This window comes from Thalassophryne amazonica, chromosome 18 (genome assembly GCF_902500255.1).
Source record: "Thalassophryne amazonica chromosome 18, fThaAma1.1, whole genome shotgun sequence".
Lineage (NCBI taxonomy): Eukaryota > Metazoa > Chordata > Actinopteri > Batrachoidiformes > Batrachoididae > Thalassophryne > Thalassophryne amazonica.
The window spans coordinates 93717-120034 of record NC_047120.1 but is presented as its reverse complement, the minus strand read 5'-3'; the positions used below and the strand labels follow the sequence as shown (position 1 = coordinate 120034).

At 39.0% G+C, this 26318-nt stretch overlaps 2 long non-coding RNA genes across 2 annotated transcripts; both read right to left on the bottom strand.

Moving 5' to 3' along the window:
- Window positions 1–1199: 1199 nt before the first annotated feature.
- Window positions 1200–8915, bottom strand: LOC117530255. The gene is made up of 3 exons (XR_004566264.1): window positions 8857–8915; window positions 1799–1893; window positions 1200–1676 (listed from the first exon to the last, which is right to left on the bottom strand). It is a non-coding gene; the product is annotated as an uncharacterized LOC117530255 (long non-coding RNA).
- Window positions 8916–8962: 47 nt separating this feature from the next.
- On the bottom strand, window positions 8963–25398 carry LOC117530242. Its single transcript, XR_004566251.1, has 3 exons — window positions 25277–25398; window positions 23572–23808; window positions 8963–9014 (listed from the first exon to the last, which is right to left on the bottom strand). It is a non-coding gene; the product is annotated as an uncharacterized LOC117530242 (long non-coding RNA).
- Window positions 25399–26318: the final 920 nt, after the last annotated feature.

The window sequence follows — 26318 nt, the reverse complement described above, 5'->3', positions numbered from 1 at the left end:
GCTCCACATTTACATGAACAAAGTTAGTCGAGGACCTCGCTGAGACGAACATGGAACAGCCCGAAAATGACCACTCGTCCTGAGTGTTACTTCAAGTACAGCTGGATTTTCTAAACTGCAGCAGCTACAGATTTTCCAAAGTACTCAATATGCTCAGAATGACCAGTACATGTTTGGAAGGGTCATAGAAGAGTGTAAAATTTCTAGTTTTAATATTTTAAGAAAAAACATTTGGTCAAACGACCTACATACAGTCTGGAATCTTTAGTATCTTAAACTTTCTGTTGTGGATGTTCCCTGATAATCTTTAATACATTTAAGACCTCTAGATTCTGCTGTCTGCCAAAGATACAAGATTTGTTTTGTATTTTCCACTTTAAATGCGTATTCCATTGATAACAGTAGGCCTGAAAATAAAAATTTCATATTTGTAAAGCGTTCATTTTCTTTCGATGTGTGGTATTAAGTTGACCCACTTATTTTAGCCATTTTCTCTTAAAATATCAAAATAGAAATTTTACACTTTTCTTTGACCCTCCCAAAGATGTACTGGTCATTTTCAACATGTTCAAAACCTTGGAAAATCTCTAGCTGTTGCTGTTTAGAAAATACAGCTGCATTTGAAGTAACACTTGGGATGAAAAAGGACGTGGACACTTGAGCGCTGTTTGTCCTGGACAGAGATTTTGGCACATATCTCAAGTTGTTTATTGGGGTCATATTAGTCTGGAACAGGTGAGTTAATCTCTCCTAAATGATGTCCACACATCTCAGCAAGGTCTTCTACTAAGTCCATGATTTTATCACCAATCACAGCGAGCCACCTGACCACCCGACCCAAGTTACCACCTGACCATCTGCACACTCAGAATAATCAAAATAACAGTGGAAACTTTGACTACAGCCCACACAACATGGAGAAACTGAATATAAGAAACTGGCCCTGATGTTTAGTTTCTTCAATTTTTTCTTGGAAGTATGTTATTTTGCTGACAAAGAGCCGACTTTAGGGTTTGGTTTTATGATCTGACTTCACAGTAACACCAGTTTAAGAAGTAATGCTGAGCTCTGATGTGAGTGAATAAGTTTTTAGCACAATATTTTATTTTTAACCAGATTGTTGTGGTCCTGCCGGGTTTTTAATTTATATATGTGTACGGAACAAAGTTGTATTCACTTTAATAGAAAAACGAGAAATGTGTTTGTCAGATTTTTTTATTATTATTTTGTTAATGGAGATGACCATTTCAGAGATGGAAGTGATTGAACATGTATTCCTTCAGTGTAATCCTCGTCCTGCTCCCACTGGAACGGCTCTGCATCCAGACTTGTGGTCCAGTCTGAGGAAAGATGCCATCAAAGTGACCAGTGTTCTCCAACCAGTTGTTGCTTGCGTTGTTCCTCATTTTGACAGAAATTCTGATGTGCACAGCAGGTTGTTATCACAACTGGTGTAAAGGTGAAGTGAAAATCTCTTCTCTTCAGTATCACCCTCCACCTCGACTCCAAAATCCTTAGTGTTTTCTTCTGTCACACAGCTGAGGTTCACATGAACAGATTTCTCCTCTGGGGTCAGATGTGTAGAATTTATGAAGCCTTTCAGCAGCCAGTCAAGGAGTGGATCTGCAGGAACTGATTTGTAGTCGTACGTCTTCTCCCTCAGTGTTTTTCACACCCTAAAACAGAAAATGGTTGTTTTAAAAAATTCTTATGTCTAATGAGTAATTATATCCTAAAGAAAGTACAGGGTGTAGTGAATATGACTTTTTATTTCTCTTAAGAAAAGTTTGAAAGGTACCTTTGGCAGTTGATGAGCTCTGAAAAAGGTCTGAATGGCACAAAACATTGGAATCTTGGGCTTTTCCAGGCATTTTGCAACTGATGCTCCAAAATCTAAAAGCAAACAACTTGTTTTAGTTGAGTAAAGTAGGAAATGTAAAAAGACCTCACAAGGTTTGTTTCATTTTTTATTCATGAAACTGCTATTTTATGCTAATTAGATAATATGCTGCTATGATCTATTTGAAATAGATCATTGTTTAAAATAAATTTTGTGAGATTTCATAGTGGGATCTAAAAGCCACAGAAAAATGTTAGCATTTTTTTTCCCATTTATATAGCGCCAAATCACAACAGTTACCTAGGTGCTTCACACAAGTAAAGTCAACCTTAATAACCCCCAGAGCAACAGTGGTAAGGGGAAAAACTCCCTCTGAGGAAGAAACCTCAAGCAGACCACACTCAAAGAGGTGATCCTCTGCTTGGGCCATGACACAGACATAAATTACAGAACAATTCACAAAACAAATATACAAGAAACAGTGTTGGTGCACAGGACAGGAGGGTCTCCAGCACAAATACCACACCCATCTCTGGATGGAGCTGCACCTTAAACAGAGAGAAAAAACAGAATCAAGCATCAGAAAGAGAAGAAATACTGTATAATTTGTCAGCATTAAACAAGAAAAACAGTTTTACACATTATTTGAGGGATATGATGCATTTCATCAAAGTGTGTCTGTCCATGCAGAGGAGGAGGAGCCAACATCTAACATCAACATTTAAATGTATCATGGATCAAGTGTCATTTGTCTCGGTTTGTGTGTTTTACAATCAAGTCGTCACAATAAAAGTACAAAGCTTCATTCTACAACATGACGCTCTTCAATCAAAAAGTGTGTTAGTGGGGCTGTTAATCAGGACAACTGGGCACAGAATGAAAACATGAAACTTTCAGGGTTTGTTCTTGATGACAGAAGCTTTAATTTAAGATGTGGAGACATTCTCAGTTTGACCTCTGGGGTCAGCTAGAGGTCACTGATCTCTGGGATGTGAAATTTCTGAACATGAAATTAGAAACGTGTGAATCTGAGGATGTAAATGTGACAAATGTAAACCAAATATGTATTCCCATGTTTCTGGACATAAACTCATTTCTGATAAGTACAACACCCCCAGAGGTCAATATGGGGTCACCAAGTGTCCACTTTGACTCCTGACTCCAAACACTGACCCCAGAGATTGACATGCTGCTCTTTGTGAGGTCATAGAGGCAGGCTGACTTTGAGTTGGATATACAAGTGCTGACTCTACTTCTGTCTTGGATGTTTGTTCTTGACCACACCCATGATGCCAGGTGGCTCTCAGTCCATGTGAAGGACACGATCCAACTGTCTGAGACTCATCCAGAGACACATTCAGAGTTTGTGTCTGGACGCTTTATCAGTAAAAAGACCATCAGCTGCTTTTCTGCCGTTGAAACTGATCACTGCTGAATCCGAACACCATGAATTTATTTTTGGTAAATGGATTTTTCTAACACGATGCAAAGGTCAAAGGTGATCAGCCCCCACAGAAGTTTGATTGATAACATTTTAATATGATGTCATAGAGACGCATCGTCATGCAGGAGTGTTTTACAGAATGACCACAGAACACAGCTGACACATTATAGTGGGCGTGTCTGTCCATGCAGAGGAGGAGGAGCCAACATCCAGCTGACTGAAGCTGTCAGAAACCTGGATCAGAGCAGCTGAACGTCAGTGTTGTAAATCTGGACACCCTGTTGTCCTCAGTTCAAGTCCGTCTCTTCTGTCATGTTGATCTTCCAGCATTTCTGCTGCCAAATTGTCTTCATGACAGAATCAGAAACGCCGCTGATTCAGTAAAAATGTTGCTCCCCTTTAAGACGCTCCTCGTTCCACCTCCACCATCGACTTCTGTCACCGCTGATGGTTTGACCTCTGACCTTACAGGTACAGCAGCAGACATCATAAACCGGTTCTAGTTAATAACCAGAGCTCACTACGGTTTATTCTCCAGCTATTTTCCCGCTTTATACAGGTGAGGAAAATGATGACCAACCCCAAATAAAATTCTTTACCAACGGCTGAAAAATTTATTGAATGCCGTCTTGTTTTGGTTGGAAAACTGCTCAATTCTGGGTATATTTCATGGTTTTCTTGACCAAAATTTGTTATTTTGGCCAAATTCAAAATTCTGCAATGAAGAGCAGAACTTTAATGAAACAAACAAAACCATCAGAATTAAAACTGATCACAAACTGGATCCAAAAAGGATTTAGGTGAATTTTATTGTTTTTCAAACTATTTAATGACAACAAAAATTCAAACTTTTGTGAAGAAGAATTATGAACAGTGTTCAGAAGAATCAAACCAAGTAATCTGAATCAAAATAAAAATCAAAGAGACGAAACATTTTGCATAAATTTCTCCCCCAAAAATTTATAATTTCATATTTCCACAAGGAAGAATTATGAACAGTGTTTAGATTAATCAAACAAAATCAAGAGAATTAAAATCAGAAACTATTGTTGAATTTCACAAAAAAAAAAAAAATCTACATTTTCCGAAACAATTCCAAATTTTAATATTTTGTGAGGAAGAACAATGAACTGTGCTTTGATGAAGGAAACAAAAACATGATAATCAAAATCCATCATGAAGGGAAGAACTTTTTACCAACCCCCCCCCTCTCAAAAAAAACAAAAAATTTAAACACTCAGAGAATCAAAGTATCCCAGCATGCAGCAGGACTCCTGACACAGACGCCATCTCACACCTCGAAGACAGCAACACCTTGCTGACAGGTTAAACACCATGAACATCCAAACACAGGAGGTGATGGTCTCGTGGTTAAGCGTTGAGCTTGAGACCAGAGGATCCTTGGTTCAAATCAAAGCCTGACCGGAAAATCACTAAGGGCCCTTGGGCAAGGTCCTTAATCCAAAGTTGTTCCTGGTGTGTAGTGAGCGCCTTGCATTGCAGCACCCTGACTTCATAGTTTGTGTGAATGTGAGGCATAATTGTAAAGCACTTTGAGCGTCTGTTGCAGACCAAAAAGCGCTCTGTAAATGCAGTCCATTTAACACTTCACACCACCTTTTAGTCCAAATCTTCTGCCACACTGAAAGCCACCTTTTGTTCCTCTTGGATTTCTTTTCAATAGAATGTAACGAGCCCCAGAACCGGGGTCTATAGTTGCACCCAACCATAGCTGGGACTGCATCCGAGGGCTCTCTTCAAGATGGTGATCATTTCCTTAACTGCAGACAACTGCACCTCATGTGCTCTTGGGTGACCGGGGATTACCTCAAGGTATTTCTTCAGGTTCTTCTTCATCAGGCCTGTTGCCCAACAACAACTGGGATGATATCGATGTCTTTCAATGATCATGTTGTTCGTAGGTCATTTTTCAGGTCTTGGTATTTTGTGATCTTTCCCCTTTCAGCTCGATTCAGGCCGTAGTCATTGGGGACTGTCACATCGATGATTTTGGCTGTTTTCTCTTGCTTGTTCCAGATGTTTGATTGCACCTCCTTCCATATGTCTTCCTGCTGGGATCTCTTTGTCGTAGAAGAGTTACTTTTCTGTTGGATGAGACTGGTGCTGGTTCATGCTCCCAGACATTTTCTTTGACTTCCATCTCCAGTTCCTTACATACTTTACAGTGGAGATATTGACAGATCTTGTTGTGTCTGGATGTATAATGTCCGTCTGCCATGAGGATCTGACATGCTGATGTTAGATGGTTTACACTCTCAACATCTGTGTGACAGAATCGGCATTTATCATTTTGTGAGATCCCTGACATTTTTTTGAAGCCATTTGTTAGAAGTCCCTGATCTTGTGCTCCAATCAGAATTCTTTCTCCAACAAAACCAAATTCTCCATTTTTAACCCACTGCATTGATCCAACTTTGTCAATGTTTTCCTTTTCCAGTTCTTCTTGGAATCGTCTGGCCCTTTTGTGTTGTTTCCATCTGTCCACTCCATGTCTTCATTCTCTTTTGCTGTATTGTTCTCTGGTCTGTCTTGCGAGTTTTGTTGCAGGTGTTAGATTGTTGCTTTCCTCTCTGTTCTAGGAGGTCTTCTGACAAGTTGTTTGCCAGTTTGATGACTGAGATCTGCTTGGATAAGGTGTTCTTGTGATGTTGTCCTCCCTTTTTCATGACTTCTTCTTCACTGTCCAATACTTATTATAGATGCTCTGTAGGCTGGTTGATTTCAGTGAGACCCAGACCTCCTTCTCTGTGAGGGAGATATATTCTGTCCATGCACTGATTTCTGTATGTAACCTTGTGGAGGGTGAGCATCTTCCTGGTTTTCGTGTCCACGCTGTGACCAGTCTACTTTGCCAAACCCAAAGGTCACCACTGTTATTGCAAACTGGTTTATGGCTGTGATCTTGTTTTATGTTGTCAACTTTGATTTGCAGATAAATGTTAAATGAACTGCATTTATATAACACTTTTCCATCTGCATCAGACGCTCAAAGTGCTTTACAATGATGCCTCACATTCACCCATTCACACACACACCCCGATGTCAGAGTGCTGCCATGCAAGGTGCTTACTACACACTGGGACCTTGCCCAAGGGCCCTTAGAGACTTTCCATTCTGGCTGGGTCTTGAACCGAAGATCCACTGGTCTGAAGCCCAGCACTTAACCACTAGACCATCACCTCCCTTTTTTAAATGGTTTCTTTATTCTTGTGTTACACTCACTCTAATTTTCTTATGATTTATTGTAGCATTTTCTTCAATTCCCAAGTATTTGTATGTGGAGTCTTCAGCCAAATCTTCAATGTAGCTCCCTTCATCCAACTGTATGTTTTCTGTTTTTCTCTTTACCTTTTTTGATTGTGCATTTTGAGCATTTATCCAGTCCAAATTCCATACCAACGTCTTTTGAGAACTTATGGACTGCTTCCACGAGCCGACTGAGTCCAGGATCTGAGTCAGCAAAGATTTTTAAATCATCCATGAACAGCAGATGGTTCACAATTTTTTGATTTTTCCTTCCTCTGCCTCTACTTAAGTCATATCCGATGTCATGCTCCTTCAGGATCTTGCTGAGTGGGTCTATGATTAAGCAGAATAAAAGTGGTGAGAGTCTGTCTCTCTGGAATATTCCTCTCTGAACTCGTATGTCTGGGATTGTTATTTGCCCCTCTGTGTGGTTTAGGGTGATGGTGGTGTTCCACTTGTTCATTTGTGCTCTCAGTAAAGATCTTATTTCCTCATTGATGTTGTAGAGTTCTAAGCACCTCATGATCCAGGAGTGTGACACGCTGTCAAATGCCTTTTTGTAATCAATCCAAGCCATGCTGAGGTTTCTCCTTTTTTTTGCAGTCCTCCATGATTGTATATTAATAACTGGTCTTTAGTAACTTATCTTTTTCTGAAGCAACGTTTCTGTTCATTTTCCAGGTAACCACCGGTGACCAGATGTTCATAAATGACATCAGCTATGATTCCTATCAGTCATTTGTACGTTGTTGTTAGGCAGCAGATGGGTCTGTACTTGTTGGGAAGCTGTGTTTCCTTGGTCTTTTGGACCTGTATGAATTATCATGTGTCTTTTCAGGCTGCACTTATGTCCAAATCTTCGACCACATTCAGAACAGCCAAACTGTTTTTGTCCTGTATGAATTATCATGTGTCTTTTCAGGTCAACCTTTTGTCCAAATCTTCGATCACATTCAGAACAGCCAAACTGTTTTTGTCCTGTGTGAATTTTCATGTGTCTTTTCAGGTGGCCATTTTCTCTAAATCTGCGACCACATTCAGAACAGCCAAACTGTTTTTGTCCTGTGTGAATTATCATGTGTCTGATCAGGTCAACCTTTTGTCCAAATCTTCGACCACATTCAGAACAGCCAAACTGTTTTTGTCCTGTGTGAATTTTCATGTGTCTTTTCAGGTGGCCATTTTCTCTAAATCTGCGACCACATTCAGAACAGCCAAACTGTTTTTGTCCTGTGTGAATTATCATGTGTCTGTTCAGGTCGACCTTTAGTCCAAATTTTCGACCACATTCAGAACAGCCAAACTGTTTTTGTCCTGTATGAATTATCATGTGTCTTTTCAGGACGTGCTTTTCTCCAAATCTGTGACCACATTCAGAACAGCCAAACTGTTTGTGTCCTGTGTGAATTATGTGCTTTTTCAGGTCACCCTTTTCTCCGAATCTTTGACCACATTCAGAACAGACAAACTGTTTGTGTCCTGTGTGAATTATCATGTGTCTTTTCAGGTGGCCCTTTGCTCCAAATCTGCGACCACATTCAGAACAGCCAAACTGTTTTTGTCCTGTATGAATTATCATGTGTCTGTTCAGGTTGAACCTTAGTCCAAATCTTCGACCACATGCAGAACAGCCAAACTGTTTGTGTCCTGTATGAATTATCATGTGTCTTTTCAGGGTGCCCTTTTCTCCAAATGTGCGACCACATTCAGAACACACAAACTGTTTGTGTCCTGTGTGAATTATGTGTTTTTTCAGGTCGCCCTTTTGTCCAAATCTTTGACCACATTCAGAACCAAATTGTTTGTTTCCTGTATGAATTGTCTTCTGTTTCTGTGTTTTACTCCAATCAGAACACCTAAATAGTTTCATGCTTGCTTGCCTCCCCTTGTATGGCTCTGAGTAGTTCATGTTATCAGATCCATGGACATGTTTAGAGCCTTTAAACCGTTTCTCATCGGTCTTGTTTGAGCTAACAATATTGGTATTTTTTTGACAGCTAAAACTTGACTGAAGTTCTCTGGTCTGTTTCCAGTCATCACTGTCATCAGTCTCAGCTCCAGAACTGTCTGAACTCCTGCCACTGGTATCTGGTTGTAAATGACTGTTTGGACCTGAGTTGCTGGCTGGTTGTGGTCCTCCATCGTCCTCTCCATCAGCTTCTGCTGTCAGTGTTCTGTGTACAGATGAGCTGCTGGCTACAAGCTCTGTCTCTGTGCGCTCATCACTTGGGCTTTGATGAAGCTGTGAAGACTCTGGTTTTTCATCATCATTTTCACTCTTCACAGGGACGGCACTGAAACCAACCTTGGTGAGATCTGCCTCCTCCAGCTGCTGAAGCTGCTCTCCCTGCTGACTTATCCACAACTTCTCTTCTTCTTTAATGTCCTCCTGGTCAACACTCAGATTCCATTCCTGGTGTTCAGGGAGAGTTTCTTCTTTAATCACCAACAACGGCTGCATGTCTGCAAAGAAACAAATTAAATTAACAGCCCCTTTTTTTGGCCCCTTGGTATTTCATGGATTTCAATTTATTTATTCCATTTAAAATACAAAAAATAAAACCGGCTTCTCAATATAAAAATTTCAAAACCTATCTTACTTAAACTCAATCTTAAAGCAAATCTCTACAATTTGATATAAATTAATTAAAAATATAAAACCCAAGATGATGGGTTGCATAATTCATGGGACCCTTTGGTGTAATACCTGTAAATAATCAGTCTAAGTGCCAGTTTTCTTCAGACAAGTCAGGGGATGGATACATGAACATTTCCAAGTCACTGAATGTTGAATGACTTTCAATTACGAGGAAACACAAACAGTATGGCACTCTATGGTAAATCTGTGTGGAGTAGACAGTACTCAAAAACTGAAACATTGCTGTTTTACCACACACACACTTGTGCTCAAAAGTTTACATACTCCTTAATACTGTGTGTTGCTCCCTTTAACATCACTGACAGCTTGGAGTCTTTTGTGGTCGTTGTGGACGAGGATCTCTGATGGTGAAACTGCCACTGAATATGTCTTGGACTTTATTTACATTAATTACAAAGAAATACAAACAGTATGGCACTTTATGGTAAATCTGCATGGAGTTCTTAAAAACTGAGTGACTGAGCAAGAAGGAGAAGAGTGAGGAAAGCCACCAAGACACCCAGACAACTCAGGAGAGGTTATGGGCTTATGTGGCTGTGATCAAAGAAACTGTGCACAGTGCAAAAAAACAAAACAAAAAAAACACTGAAGTTCTGCCAGAGTATGTAAACTTTTGAGCACAACTGTACACACACACACACACACGCATTTTTTAAAAAATTTTCAGAAATTATTTGATATAAAAATGGTTTTGACCATTTTTGTGGGGCCATTTTTTCATGTTTTATTTTACTGATACCAATTATTCTGTGAGGAGTGGGAGAAATGGGAAACATCTCAGATTTACACACACACAAAAAAAGCAATTGTCCGTTGCTGTTCAAGTTGTGACATGTACATGAGAAGGACATATAAATCGGTGCATTGTGAATAATTATGTTGCACTTAATTGTCAGATAACATTGTTGGTCTTGTGCATGTTGTGACATGTACAGAATGAATTTGAAATTATATTAATTTATTAGACACACATGCAATAAAATTTCACTCATATATAACAACAAAACTCAAAGTAGTCAAAGAAAAACAGTAAGTAAAAAAAAACAATGTACACGGTGCCTAAAGGCGTAGGCAGAAGCAAAGTTGCTTTGTCGAAAGCCTTTCTCAGATCAATAAATAAACCAATTACTAATTCCCTTTGGTCCACGTTTATTGATCTCTTCTATTGCGCCAGTGCAGTGGGCCTTTTTGCTCTGAACCCATATTGACTGTCATCAGGCAAGTTGTGCCGTTCAATAAATTTATCCAATCTAAGTTTTTCCATATCTTAGAAAATTGTGACAATAATGAGACAGGCCTGTAGTTAGTAAAAAGATGTTTGTCACCAGATTTGAATAAAGGTATCACCTTTGCCACTTTCATACCATTTGGGACAATTCCAGTTTGAAATGATTTATTAAATATATAAGTTAATGGTTTAGCCATTTCTGTAATTATTTGTTTTACTAAGGCCATATGTACAGCATTATGATCAGTAGATTTTTTTTTTCTTTTACATGTGCTGACTACCATAATAATTTCCTTATCAACTGGGCCAAGAAACATTGTGTATGGATTTCTATCAATTTATTGCTGATTCACCCATGTAGTACTGTATGTGGAATGTCAGTTGCCAAATCTGGCTCAACATTAGCAAAAAATGTATTAAAACTGTTCACCCCTTGGTTCATATCATATTCATATTTATTATTATTATAAAGTATGTTGGGTAGTTCTTTGCTTTGGTTTTATTTGTTAAAATACTATTCAATATTTTCCATGTTTCCTTTATGTTATTTTTATAATTGTTGAGTATTTTTCCAAAGTATGATTTTTAGAGAGAGAGAGAGAGAGAGAGAGAGAGAGAACACAGGATTATCCGTGGCTGGGGCACAAGGAAGAGGACAACACAATATACTGCCATGTCTGTCTGGATTTTTCTTCAATTGCGGACCAGTAAGTCATTTTTAAATGCTGAAATAAAATAATTTGATTTGCTTCATCAAAAAACATACTGGCAAATGATTGTGCATTGAACAGTGATGAATTCAGAAAACACATCAGAAAACACACAGGAGAGAAGTAGATGCATCTTGGCATTTACCAATTATTTAAATTTTTTCCCCAATTATGAACAATCGCAGGACAGAAACATAATGAGCTATTTCTTGGTTAACGGATTAAAAGGCTACAGGCTATGCATGCAATATGTAATAAAATGTATTTTTTGGAAATTCAATGTTACCACCCACACAGGAGAGAAGCAATTTATGAAAAAGTGTAATTTCAGTACTTCCACAGTAGCATTCCCCCAGACACCCCAGGTGACACGCGCCATTGGCGTATGCATCGCGTGCCTTCAGCACACTTCACACAGCTCATGCCTGCGGCGCTCGCTTGTCCGGACAACCAGCTTTTCCTATAGGACAAGTAAACCGCCAGGGTTACTTCTCCTATGGACAAGTACACCAAAAAGCTTAATGTCAATGCCTGTGTATATATCAAATCAAATCTATTTTATTTATATAGCGCCAAATCACAACAAACAGTTGCCCCAAGGCGCTTTATATTGTAAGGCAAAGCCATACAATAATTACGGAAAAACCCCAACGGTCAAAACGACCCCGTGAGCAAGCACTTGGCGACAGTATGAAGGAAAAACTCCCTTTTAACAGGAAGAAACCTCCAGCAGAACCAGGCTCAGGGAGGGGCAGTCTTCTGCTGGGACTGGTTGGGGCTGAGGGAGAGAACCAGGAAAAAGACATGCTGTGGAGGGGAGCAGAGATCAATCACTAATGATTAAATGCAGAGTGGTGCATACAGAGCAAAAAGAGAAAGAAACACTCAGTGCATCATGGGAACCCCCCAGCAGTCTAAGTCTATAGCAGCATAACAAAGGGATGGTTCAGGGTCACCTGATCCAGCCCTAACTATAAGCTTTAGCAAAAAGGAAAGTTTTAAGCCTAATCTTAAAAGTAGAGAGGGTGTCTGTCTCCCTGATCCGAATTGGGAGCTGGTTCCACAGGAGAGGAGCCTGAAAGCTGAAGGCTCTGCCTCCCATTCTACTCTTACAAACCCTAGGAACTACAAGTAAGCCTGCAGTCTGAGAGCGAAGCGCTCTATTGGGGTGATATGGTACTATGAGGTCCCTAAGATAAGATGGGCCTGATTATTCAAAACCTTATAAGAATAAGAATTTTAAATTCTATTCTAGAATTAACAGGAAGCCAATGAAGAGAGGCCAATATGGGTGAGATATGCTCTCTCCTTCTAGTCCCTGTCAGTACTCTAGCTGCAGCATTTACGCAAATGCTAAAAAGCAGTCCTACATATTTGTTTAATATGCGCATTGAATGACATATCCTGATCAAAAATGACTCCAAGATTTCTCACGGTATTACTAGAGGTCAGGGTAATGCCATCCAGAATAAGGATCTGGTTAGACACCATGTTTCTAAGATTTGTGGGGCCAAGTACAATAACTTCAGTTTTATCTGAGTTTAAAATTAGAGGTCATCCATGTCTTTATGTCTGTAAGACAATCCTGCAGTTTAGCTAATTGGTGTGTGTCCTCTGGCTTCATGGATAGATAAAGCTGGGTATCATCTGCGTAACAATGAAAATTTAAGCAATGCTGTCTAATAATACTGCCTAAGGGAAGCATGTATAAAGTGAATAAAATTGGTCCTAGCACAGAACCTTGTGGAACTCCATAATTAACCTTAGTCTGTGAAGAAGATTCCCCATTTACATGAACAAATTGTAATCTATTAGATAAATATGATTCAAACCACCGCAGCGCAGTGCCTTTAATACCTATGGCATGCTGTAATCTCTGTAATAAAATTTTATGGTCAACAGTATCAAGAGCAGCACTGAGGTCTAACAGAACAAGCACAGAGGTGAGTCCACTGTCTGAGGCCATAAGAAGATCATTTGTAACCTTCACTAATGCTGTTTCTGTACTATGATGAATTCTGAAACTCTTCAAATAGACCATTCCTCTGCAGATGATCAGTTAGCTGTTTTACAACTACCCTTTCAAGAATTTTTGAGAGAAAAGGAAGGTTGGAGATTGGCCTATAATTAGCTAAGATAGCTGGGTCAAGTGATGGCTTTTTAAGTAATGGTTTAATTACTGCCACCTTAAAAGCCTGTGGTACATAACCAACTTATAAAGATAGATTGATCATATTTAAGATCGAAGCATTAATTAATGGTAGGGCTTCCTTGAGCAGCCTGGTAGGAATGGGGTCTAATAGACATGTTGATGGTTTGGAGGAAGTAACTAATGAAAATAACTCAGACAGAACAATCGGAGAGAAAGAGTCTAACCAAATACCGGCATCACTAAAAGCAGCCAAAGATAACGACATGTCTTTGGGATGGTTATGAGTAATTTTTTCTCTAATAGTTAAAATTTTATTAGCAAAGAAAGTCATGAAGTCAATACTAGTTAAAGTTAAAGGAATACTTGGCTCAATAGAGCTCTGACTCTTTGTCAGCCTGGCTACAGTGCTGAAAAGAAACCTGGGGTTGTTCTTATTTTCTTCAATTAGTGATGAGTAGTAAGATGTCCTAGCTTTACAGAGCGCTTTTTTATAGAGCAACAGACTCTTTTTCCAGGCTAAGTGAAGATCTTCTAAATTAGTGAGACGCCATTTCCTCTCCAACTTACAGGTTATCTGCTTTAAGCTGAGAGTTTGAGAGTTATACCACGGAGTCAGGCACTTCTGATTTAAAGCTCTCTTTTTCAGAGGAGCTACAGCATCCAAAGTTGTCCTCAATGAGGATATAAAACTATTGACGAGATAATCTATCTCACTCACAGAGTTTAGGTAGCTACTCTTTCCTGTGTTGGTATATGGCATTGGAGAACATAAAGAAGGAATCATATCCTTAAACCTAGTTACAGCGCTTTGAATGAATGAATGAATGAATGAATGAATGAATGAATGAAAACTGTTTATTTCGAACATTTGATACAACAATTACAAGATAGATCAGTGAAGACAACAACAAAAAAGTTCCTACTGTGTACCCAACATATCCGAAAAGGGGTAGGGTGAAGCATCAGCTTATTTATCCCTACCCCTTCTTCCCCACAACCAGTAATACCCTTTGCCACATATACACACAGATCCCTACACACCTAAACCGATAAATAATATATATATAAATATATACACAAACATAAATATACACCTACACATACCTACTTACATACAAAATACTATATATTTACAAGCCGAAGCAAAAAAACAAAAACACCCTAACCCCCATTACCCTTCCTCCTCCCTATACCTAGAAAAAAACCATATTTTTGTACCGCTGTTTGAACTGGTTCATGCTTGGACATTGCTTGAGCCCCACTCCTAATCTGTTCCACATCCTCACCCCACAGACAGAAATACAGAAACCTTTTAATGTTGTTCGTGCCCACTGATGCTTTAAATTAAATTTCCCCCTCAGATTGCAATCCCCTGATCTGTTAAAAAACATTTTTAATATTTGCTGGAAGTAAATTGTTTATTGCTTTATACACAATTTGTACTGTTCGAAAATGAACCAAGTCTGTGAATTTTAAGAATTTGGATTGTAAAAATAGTGGATTTGTATGATCTCTATAGCCAGTATTATGAATAATTCTTATAGCTCTTTTCTGCATTACTGATAGTGATTGTGTTGTACCTTTATAAGTATTACCCCATGCCTCTGCACAGTACTGTAAATATGGTAAAACCAGTGAGCAGTAAAGAATGCGGAGTGAGTTGTGGTCCAGAATATGTTTCGCTTTGTTTAGAACTGAAATGCTTCTTGACAGTTTACTTTGTATATGTTTTATATGAGTCTTCCAGTTTATCTTATCATCTATTATCATCCCCAGAAACTTATTTTCATGTATCCTTTCAATATCTACCCCCTCGACTTGTAACTGAACCTGTATGTCTGTATTACAATAGCCAAATAACATGTATTTTGTTTTACTTAAGTTTAATGATAATTTGTTTCTGTCAAACCATATTTTCAATTTTCCCATTTCTATACTGATCCTCCTAACTCCTGCAAATCCCCCCCTGAACAAAAAATGCTTGTGTCATCTGCAAATAATACTAATTTTAATATTTTGGAAACATTGACAATATCATTTATATAAATTAGAAACAGTTTTGGACCCAATACTGACCCCTGTGGGACGCCACAAGCATTGTCCAAGCATGATGATGTATATTCCCCCAACTTCACAAACTGTTTTCTGTTACTTAATTAGCTTCTCACCCAGTGCAACACCAACCCCCTAATCCCATACTGTTCATATTGATTAATATGTCATGATTGATTGTATCAAAAGCCTTTTTTAGGTCTATAAATATTCCAACTGAATGTAATTTGTGGTCTATGGCGTTTGTAATCTCAACTGATTCTACTAATGCAAGTGATGTTGAACTATGTGCTCTGAATCCATATTGACTACCAGTAAGTAATTTATATTTATTTATGAATTTGTCTAATCTATTATTGAATAACTTTTCTAATAATTTGGAAAATTGTGGAAGCAAAGAAACAGGTCTATAATTTGTGAAGTGGTGTCTATCCCCAGTCTTATACAGCAGCACAACCTTAGCTATTTTCATTTGATTGGGAAATTTACCGGTTTGAAATGATAAGTTACAGATGTATGTTAATGGTTCTACAATCCATTCAATGACCTGTTTTACCACCACCATATCAATTTCATTTAAATCGGTAGATGTTTTATATTTACAATTATTCACAATGTCTATAATTTCTTTTCCATCCACTGCTGTGAGGAACATTGAACAGGGATTTCTTTCTATGAGATTATTATCCCAATCCTCAGGTTGGGAATCGGGAATTTTTTCTGCCAAGCTTGGTCCAATATTTAAAAAAAAATTATTAAAACCGTTGACTACCTCATCCTTATTTTCCTTCTTGACATTATTATCAATGAAATACTGAGGGTAACTCTGTTTTTTATTACCATTTTTGATAATGCTATTTAATATATCCCATATTCCTTTAATATTGTTTTTGTTATTATATGTTACTATAATATTCCTGTCTACATACCCGTATAATATTAGTTAAACTATTTTTGTATTTCTTATATCTATTTTCTGCCTCTTTACTCTTTAGTTTTATGAATTCTCTATACAGTGTATTTTTCTTATTACATGCATTTCGTAACCCTTTCGTCATCCATGGTCGAGCTTGGATTTTTTGTTTTCTGTAGTCTTGTTTAATTGGACAATTTTTATCATATAATGATGTAAATATTTGTAAAAAAGTTTCATATGCACTATCAGCATCACTTTCACTGTATACTTTTCCCTGTTTTGCTCCTGTAAATCCTTCTTTAGTGTGTTCATGTTTTCCTCTGTCCGCAGTCGCCTGTATTTTATTTTCTCCTCTGGCTGATTCCGCCGATGTTTTCTATTATAAACGATGAAAACTGGTAGATGATCACTAATGTCACTGATTAATAATCCACTCACAGTGTTATTCTCAATATCATTGCTGAATATATTATCAATTAAGGTAGCACTATGGGATGTAATTCTGCTTGGCCTGGTGATTTTTGGATATAAACTCATACTGTACATTATACTGATAAATTCATCTGTTATTTTATGCTTATTTGGATTGAGCAGATCAATATTTAAGTCACCACAAATGAACACAGTTTTTTGAATAGTTTTTGAGAACATTTTTCCCATAGTCAGTGAATGTTTCAATACTAGATCCTGGTGCTCTATATATACAGCTGACTAATACATTTTTGCTTTTTTCTTCACATATTTCAATAGTTATACATTCTAATAAGTTATTAATCACAGTTGTCATATTGTCTACTATTTTATAATCCATGTTCTTATCCACATACACAGCCACTCCTCCTCCACACTTATTCTGTTTACACAATTAAATTCATATCCATCCAGGTCAAAATCCATTCCTTTATCTTCATTGATCCATGTTTCTGATATAGCAATTATGTTAAATATTTTTTTTAAATTGACTTAAATATTCTTTAATGTTGTTAAAGTTTGCATATAAACTTCTGCTGTTGAAATGGATTATTGATAATTTGTTATCCGTTTTAATGATCCGATTAAACTGTTCATCTGTATAATAGCAACAACTGTCATTGATATTTGAGAAGAAATTATTGTCCGGGTCTATATCGTGCTCCAAGTCCAGTACATTATGGTCTGTGTATTTAAATGTTCTCAGTTCTACTTTTCCATGATCAGCAATCCTTTGAGTTATATCCTTCTTGTCTCCAGATGTAGATGAATAGGTAGTAGATGAATAGGTTCCTCTGGTCTGTGTCATGGTGTTGTGATGTGTTTGTGTCCTCATACCTTATTGGTCGTATTTGTCCAGTTCCTCGATGTTCCTGATTACCATAACCTTCACTTGTTCTGGTGTTCCATTCAATTTGATAAATGTTTTGCAGTTGGATGTCCATGTCTGTTGAATTTTTCCCTGCTTTTTTAAGAAACAAGCTTTCCTGGTGATGTCTGCGTTTCTTTTGGTCAGATGTTCATTGATGAATACGTTTGTTCCTTTGAGTTTCCGTCCCTGTTTTAACAATGCCATTTTATGTTTTCTGTTGACAAACCTCATTATAACTGCTCGCTTGTCTCCATCCTCTCTCCTGGGCAGGGGGTGGCACGCTTCAATGTTATTACAGTCCATTTGAATACCTTTCTGAAAGACTTCTACTGTAATGAAACTTATACCCCACTGCTGGGTAGTCCATCAGAGTAAATGTAAATGTTATTAAGAAATGATCAGACAGAAGGGGGTTTTCAGGGAATACTGTTAAGTCTTCAATTTCCATACCATAAGTCAGAACAAGATCTAAGGTATGATTAAAGTGGTGGGTGAACTCATTTACATTTTGAGCAAAGCCAATCGAGTCTAACAATAGATTAAATGCAGTGTTGAGGCTGTCATTCTCAGCATCTGTGTGGATGTTAAAATCGCCCACTATAATTATCTTATCTGAGCTAAGCACTAAGTCAGACAAAAGGTCCAAAAATTCACAGAGAAACTCACAGTAATGACCAGGTGGACGATAGATAACAACAAATAAAACTGGTTTTTGGGACTTCCAATTTGGATGGACAAGACTAAGAGTCAAGCTTTCAAATGAATTAAAGCTCTGTCTGGGTTTTTGATTAATTAATAAGCTTGAGTGGATGATTGCTGCTAATCCTCCGCCTCGGCCTGTGCTACGAGCGTTCTGGCAGTTAGTGTGACTCGGGGGTGTTGACTCATTTAAACTAACATAGTCATCCTGCTGTAACCAGGTTTCTGTAAGGCAGAATAAATCAATATGTTGATCAATTATTATATCATTTACTAACAGGGACTTAGAAGAGAGAGAGATCTAATGTTTAATAGACCACATTTAACTTTTTTTAGTCTGTGGTGCAGTTGAAGGTGCTATATTTTTTCTTTTTGAATTTTTATGCTTAAATAGATTTTTGCTGGTTATTGGTGGTCTGGGAGCAGGCACCGTCTCTACGGGGATGGGGTAACGAGGGGATGGCAGGGGGAGAGAAGCTGCAGAGAGGTGTGTAAGACTACAACTCTGCGTCCTGGTCCCAACCCTAGATAGTCACAGTTTGGAGGATTTAAGAAAATTGGCCAGATTTCTAGAAATGAGAGCTGCTCCATCCAAAGTGGGATGGATGCCGTCTCTCCTAACAAGACCAGGTTTTCCCCAGAAGCTTTGCCAATTATCTATGAAGCCCACCTCATTTTTTGGACACCACTCAGACAGCCAGCAATTCAGGGAGAACATGCGGCTAAACATGTCACTCCCGGTCCGATTGGGGATGGGCCCAGAGAAAACTACAGAGTCCGACATTGTTTTTGCAAAGTTACACACCGATTCAATGTTAATTTTAGTGACCTCCGATTGCCATAACCAGGTGTCATTACTGCCGACGTGAATTACAATCTTACCAAATTTACGCTTAGCCTTAGCCAGCAGTTTCAAATTTCCTTCAGTGTCGCCTGCTCTGGCCCCCGGAAGACAATTGACTATGGTTGCAGGTGTCACTAACTTCACATTTCTCAAAACAGAGTCTCCAATAACCAGAGTTTGTTCCTCGGCGGGTGTGTCGCCGAGTGGGGAAAAACGGTTAGAAATGTGAACGGGTTGGCGGTGTACACGGGGCTTCTGTTTAGGACTACGCTTCCTCCTCACAGTCACCCAGTCGGCCTGCTTTCCCGGCTGCTCGGGATCTGCCGGAGGGGAACTAACGGCGGCTAAGCTACCTTGGTCCGCACCGACTACAGGGGCCTGGCTAGCTGTAGGATTTTCCAAGGTGCTGAGCTGAGTCTCCAATTCGCCCAGCCTGGCCTCCAAAGCTACAAATAAGCTACACTTATTACAAGTACCATTACTGCTAAAGGAGGCCGAGGAATAACTAAACATTTCACACCCAGAGCAGAAAAGTGCGGGAGAGACAGGAGAAGCCGCCATGCTAAACCGGCTAAGAGCTAATAGCTGCGCTAAGCTAGCGGATTCCTAAAAACACACAAAGTGAATAATAAGAAAATAATTTAGAGGTGATTCAGCAGATGGAGTGCTTTAGTTAAGGCACGTGAAGATTACACTGTGAAACAAATTGATATCTAGTTAACTAGATCAATCTAACTGCGCAGATTAAACAGCTAACAGATACAGCAAAACACTGCTGTGCTCCGGAACAGGAAGTGATACAATACCGCAGTGAGAGCCAACCACCAATAGAGGGGAGGTATATATGAATCTAATCCAAACAAAACAGTTCCTGTACAAAATCCATAAAAATACAAATACAAGAACATAAGAGGCTTACTAAATATTATTTACAAATAATAAAAGAAAATATAGGGCAACCAAACATTTACAAATCAAATTTGTCTATAAAAGAAACTACTTTAAAACATTACTGGATTCAATCAATGATAGAGACTTAGAATTAAGTTTAAACTCATTTTCTAATGAGTAATATTTGGTTTTGTCTTGAAAAAAAAAAAAAACATTTGTGTATGTAATGTTTGCTTAGTAAAATTATATTATTAATACGAAAGTCATTACAGTTAATATCTACGCATGAGCGCATTTTTTTTTTTACGTGAGTGGGGTTTTGTCACTGATCTGACACCATACTTTTACAAAAATATCAAAGACAACCAGCGTCTCAAAGAACTAGAGGATATTTTAATGGAGGTTCAATCAGCTAAATCAGGGGGACAGTTACCAGGTTTAGTCTGTCTCAACACAGCAAGGGGGGGGGGGTCTCCCTATGGTAGAAAATGGCTTACAAGAAGGCTGGATTACACAGGGTCCTAAGTACAAGGACAACCATAATGTTTCCTTTCCACCCTTAAACTACTTTGCTTCATATGTAACAGGCAAAAACCCACAACGATCCAAGTTTTATGTTCTCTACATCCAGCACTATGGCCCACGTAAAGCCAGAGAGACGTATGAGACACAACAACAATTACAAAACAGTGTCAGTGAGCAAAACTCAACTTGCAGTTACACCTTCAGTCACAAATAGTGTATCAGAAAAGAAATCAGATGAGCCAGCTGAGTGGTGCCCTATACACAAGAAGCCACACCCCTTAGCAAAGGGACTTAGGACTCTTGTTCTTGTTCAAAAATCTCCCTTGTGAACGTGTACCCCGCAAACTGTCCCAACAATGCTAAAAAAAAATGTATGTGGTCTTAGGTGACCAAAGAAAAAGATTTCTCGCCAAGTCGGTCTTCTTTGATGTATTTGGCATCAGTGTCGTCCCCTCCACATATACTCTTAAGACCTGTGCGGGCATAAAAGAGGCAAAAAGAAGGAAAGCTCATGATTTTGTTGTCTCATCTCTAGATGGAAAGACTCATGCAGCACTCCCACCTGTTTAAGAATCTAATATGATGCCAGACGGTCACTCAGAAATCCCCACACCTGACACTGGACAGCATTTTCCTCACCTAGCTGTGAACAATAGATCACACATTCTACGACATACAAACAGTTCCACTCAAACCAACCAACTTGGAGCTTAATAGATTCCAAAGAAATCCTGATGATCACTAAACAGCGTCATCTATTGGAGGACAAAATCTTTCTTGAGGTAATGGACAGAGGTTCATATGGACAATGATAAGCACTAGGTGGCACCCCCACCATTCTGTACACCACGTCCTCGACTTCCCAACAACAAAGAACAGCCTCTGAAACGAACACTGCTCTGCTACGAACACAACATTACATGAGAGAACAATTTACTGAATTTATGCAGAAAATCTTTCATAATGACCAGGCAGAAAAGGCACCACCACTCAAACCAGGTGAAGAATGCTGGTACCTTCTAACATTTGAAGTGTTCCATCCCCAGAAGCCGGGCAAAATACACGTTGGGTTTGTCTGAACTGCCTCATTCAACAGTATTTCCTGAAATGACATTCAACACACTGCTCAGGGTTCTACTGCTCTTTAGGCAAGAACAAATCTACAAATCATTTATAGAAATTATGGATGTATTAGGATTTCAGCAATACATTCAGGATTCAAGCACATTAGTGGAAATACCCTGGATTTGGTTCTCGCACGTGGTTTTGCTGTCACAAATATTAACATCATGCCTCTTGCATCAGTGGTCTCTGATCTCTCACTTATTAGGTTTACATTTTCGCTGCCGTGTTTAGTGGAACAACAACCTTATTCATCATTGCAGCGACACATTAACTCCTCAACTACAACTGAACTCAAAGTTAGACTGCCTGATATCTTAACTTCAAGTATGGAAAACACCCAATCAGTAGACAGTCTTGTGGATAGTTTAAACTCAGAGCTCAAAACTACACTCAACATGATTGCACCACCTTTATTAAAACCACATACCCCCAAAACAGTCACCTTGGTGCAATGATTACTTGCGTGACCTCAAGCATAAGGCTAGAGGTCTAGAACATAAACGGTGTAGTTCAATATTAGAAGTATTCCACCTTGCGTGGAGCGATGCTATCTTAGACTATAAGCATGCATGACTGGCTACAAAGCGGACTTATTACTCTGATTTGATCAACAAAAACAAGCATAAGTCAAAGTTCTTGTTTGACACGGTGGCAACATTTATTCATGGACAACCACTGTACTTCGCTCTCCTTTTAAAGCACAAGATTTCTTGGATTACTTTGAGAAAAAAAAAAATAGATGACATTAGGTCAAACCTATCCCAGCATGCCTTAACCCAGCCACAACACCCTGCTATTGAGGTGGGTGCCATCACTGAGGTTTTACCTTGATTTACAGAATTTGATAATATCTCACACAACATGCTGCTGAAACTTGTAACGTCTACAAAAAGCACAACCTGCTTTTTTGATCATGTACCAACAAAACTGTTTAAGGACCTGTGACCCACTCTTGGGTCGACTGTGCTGGAATTTATACTGCACCCTATGGGCACATACTGCGGCATTTTGGGATTACCTTTCACTGCTATGATGATGACAGTCACTTATACAGATAACTACTGGTAATTTCATCCACATAAAATCCTTAGAAGATTGCCTTGCATCCTTGAAAAGCTGGATGTCTACAATTTCCTACTTTTAAACTCTGACAAGACTAAAGAGAAACTAGAGCTGCTGAGCTTCTTAACAGGCCCCTGATTGTCTCCCTGTGTTCAGTATTTGTCAATAAATGTGTAATGTTGTGAATGTCACACTGTCAGTCAGTGTACCTTTTTTTTTTTTAATACTTCAGTGTGTGTGCACGGCTCTGAGCTCACAGTGACGTCTCTCTCTCTCTCACACACACACACACACACACACACACACACACACACACACACACACACACACACACACACACACACACACACACACACACACACACACACACACACACACACACACACACACACACACACTATCCCTACATGTCATCTGTAGCTCCACTCTGTGTACTTTCTTTTCTGTGTTCATGTTGACCGATCTGATGGACAGGGGATTCCGAGCTCCCAGGACCAATTTACATGCATTTGCACATTTTTAGGAGCATGAAAAGGGAACATGCTTGGATTGATGCATACACCCACTTTGATACATCTGGATATTTTTGTGATGATGCCAGTTTCTGGGTTTTGGAGTACACGTTTCAGTAGAAAATCCACTCAAGTCTTTGTACATGAGGCCTCAAATGTTGATGCAATGCATCCTGGGTCGAGTTTCCCTATATGTGGTCGGGAGAATTCCTTTTCCATATTCAGAGTAATTAAATAGTTTCATAGCTGTGGAACACCTGCTCCCACTAACAGATGTTTCACAGAGTTCTGATTAATTCATACCTGAGTTTTGAAGAACCTGTGATGACTGTGGTATTTCAACATCATTTTCAGTCTTCACAGGGACACAAGCATAATGGAACTTGGTCTTCTCAGTCTCCAGCCAGTGAAGCTGCTGTCCTTCGTTACTTGTCCAGACTTCATCTTGTTCCTGTTTAACGTCCTTCTGGTCGACACTCAGATTCAACTCCTGCTGTTCAGGGAGCATTTCTTCTTTAATCACCAACTGCTGCAACATGTCTGCAAGGAAGCAAATAATATGAAGAACAACATTTGTCAGAGTGAAGACAAACCAGCAGCACTGTCACCATGAAGTTACTGCACTGATGGAACTGATACTGTGGTATAACACATCAAGCCTCCTTGGTTTAGATTTTTTTCACATTCTTGATCTGGATACAGATGATGCTTTCACACAACTCAGAGGTTCAGTCCAGTTGAAGAAATGCTTGATACTTGTTAAAGTTTGATCATCATCAACTTGTTTGTAAAAAAAAAAAAAAAACTGGACAAATGTGCCACGAACAATCACAGCCAAGTGCAGTCTGCTGCGAGCTGCACTTTGTCTGGTCAACTACGTCACAGAACACTCTCACATTTGCCAGATGGTGAATCTAAGATGCAAGCCTTGATTTGATGCTTTGGTGAAAGAATTAATTATGTTTATTTTTATAGATTTTATAGCCTTATTTTTATAGACTTAAAGAGAGAAGACAGTGCTCTCTCTCTTTTCAATTTCAATGGACCTTTACTGACATGGGAAACATGTTTACACTGTCAAAGCAAGTGTTAAGAGTGAAAATTAAAAATCAAGTTCTCTCTCCTCCTCTGTTTCTCTCTCTCTCTCGTTTGCTCTCTCTTTTGGTGTTTTCCTGCTGAGCATTCTGCCAGTGAAAAGTGTTCTCTCACTGAAAACATGGTGCAACTCCGACCTGAACCACGTGGCTGTCAGTAGCCTGTAAAATTAAATGTTTAATTTTAGTCTTAAATATTCATGAGAGCATTACACTTACACGTCACTTACACTTTAAGCCAAAGAAACATTAAATAGTTATTTGTGCAAGTGTTGTACAAATAAATGTTAACTTTGTTCATGTTCCTTTTTTTCTGGAAGTAAAAAGTAAATAAGACCCTTCGGCTGCTCCCTTGTTTGCACTCAGGGTCACCACAGCAAACCCAAGGTGGATCTGCATGTTGATTTGGCACAAGTTTTACACCATACGCCCTTCCTGATGCAACTCCACATTACATGGATAAATGTGGCAGCGGCGGGGATCGAACCGGGAACCTTCCGTACTGAAACCATTTGGACACCACCCCTGCAGGCTTTTTCCACAATTAAGTCTGTTTTTTTTCCGGGTCTTCCCGAATGTCCGAGGGTTCTGCACGCGCCATACGGGCACAGGCTGTCGGGGGCGCGCGTCTCTGTGAACGCGCTTCCTTTTGTCCCTTTTCTTGCGATTAAAGGACTGATTTCTTTAAAGCGCGTTTTACTGCTGACCTTACGGCCACGAGCCACTGCAGTTAACATACTAGAAGCAGTTCATACATTTAGAAAACAGAAATAAAGTTAATTTTGATCTGTTTAGCTGCTATGCTAATCAGCTCCAAACTAGCCCTGCTGCTAACGTCCTGCTAAACTAGTCTGTTAATGAGTCCTAAGCATCTATTAGCGTCCTTTGGCTCATGTACAAATAAAGTGTGTTACCTGCTGAAAAGCTCCGCTCCACGGACTCGGATAAATGAGGAGAATAAAAGATTAATTTTAAATGTTGGAGAAGAACAGAGAAGGTCAGCAAGCAGACTGTCACCTCCGTCCAAGCAGCACAGTGATTGGCTCAGACACATCAGCCAATCAGAACGTCGCGTCTTGGAGGAGTCCAACACAGGCAACATTTTTTTGTTGAAAAGATTAAAATACTCCAAAGTGTTTTTTTTTTTCTCACAGTCTATTTGTAAACGTTGATTAAATGTTGGTCTTTCGACCATGTTTAACCCTGATGTTATTTTTAGACTCCTGACTGACTGACCCCAGCTAACAGCGCATTGGGGCTGCCCAGATCGATGCCTGACCTAAATAACAAAACACATACAACAGATAAAGTGAATTTACGACACAAAAGTTTTGCACTGATCTCAAAAATTACGCAGTTGACTGGCAAAAAAAAAAGCAGAAATCCGCCAAGAGCGGATATTGTTCATCTCTGCATCTCAAATATGTAATTAAACTAAGTGCTACTCAACTAAACAATGTGATGTTTAAAATAAAATATTAGCATTGGTACCAATGGCGGGCTGTCAATAGGGGGCGCGAGAACGCCACCCCATCTGAAATTTGACAAAGGAAAATCTACATAAACATAGCAACATTTATATTAAAAAATTAAATAAGCATTTACTTTTACCATAAAATGACAGTCTGTCAGCACCTGTCATTATTTAATAAAAGGGGTTTCACAATGTGTGAATTAATACGAGCGGAACACTCGCTCTATGGTAGACAGACATAAACCGGAAATGGCACAAAAATTCCATGGAAATATAGACCTGGAATGGACGTCACGTGACTAGCGGCGTGCTGCACGGTGGCCGTTACTGAGGGTGGAGAGAGACCTTGATCCTGTTAAACAGAAGCGATATGAGGAGAAAAAAGGCAGCCAGTGCTTCATCATCAACTGCACAAACCACAAAAACAAATTCTCCAATACTAAAATGAACTGTACAAGAGCCTTAATGTAATTATGTCAAAC